The sequence below is a fragment of the Myotis davidii genome, unplaced genomic scaffold (genome assembly GCF_000327345.1).
Source record: "Myotis davidii unplaced genomic scaffold, ASM32734v1 scaffold1509, whole genome shotgun sequence".
Taxonomy (NCBI): Eukaryota; Metazoa; Chordata; class Mammalia; order Chiroptera; family Vespertilionidae; genus Myotis; species Myotis davidii.
The window spans coordinates 887,070-887,495 of NW_006299480.1; positions in this window are offsets into that span (position 1 = coordinate 887,070).

The window sequence follows — 426 nt, forward strand, 5'->3', positions numbered from 1 at the left end:
GGGCGGTGGCCGCACGTTACCTGATTTCACCACGACTCTGTCCCCAGGCCACACACTCAGGCCCAAGGCCACCCCCACCCCCACCCCCATTCCCACCCAATCCATGGAGGCTGGACTGAGGGCGCAGTCTTCCTACCCCTGTCCCAGGAGGACAGGCAGGTGGGGTGCAGGGACAGAGGGGGGCTACAGGCCAGGCTCAGACTGTGCCTTCTGAGTAGCAGGCACCCCCAGACCCCCACCCTCCACCCCGCCACAGCAGGGTTAAAGATAGGGTTAGGGTTAGGGTTAGGGATAGGGTTAGGGATAGGGTTAGGGATAGGGTTAGGGTTAGGGTTAGGGGTAGGGATAGGGTTAGGGTTAGGGTTAGGGTTAGGGTTAGGGATAGGGAATAGGGTTAGGGTTAGGGATGGGGATAGGGTTAGGGTT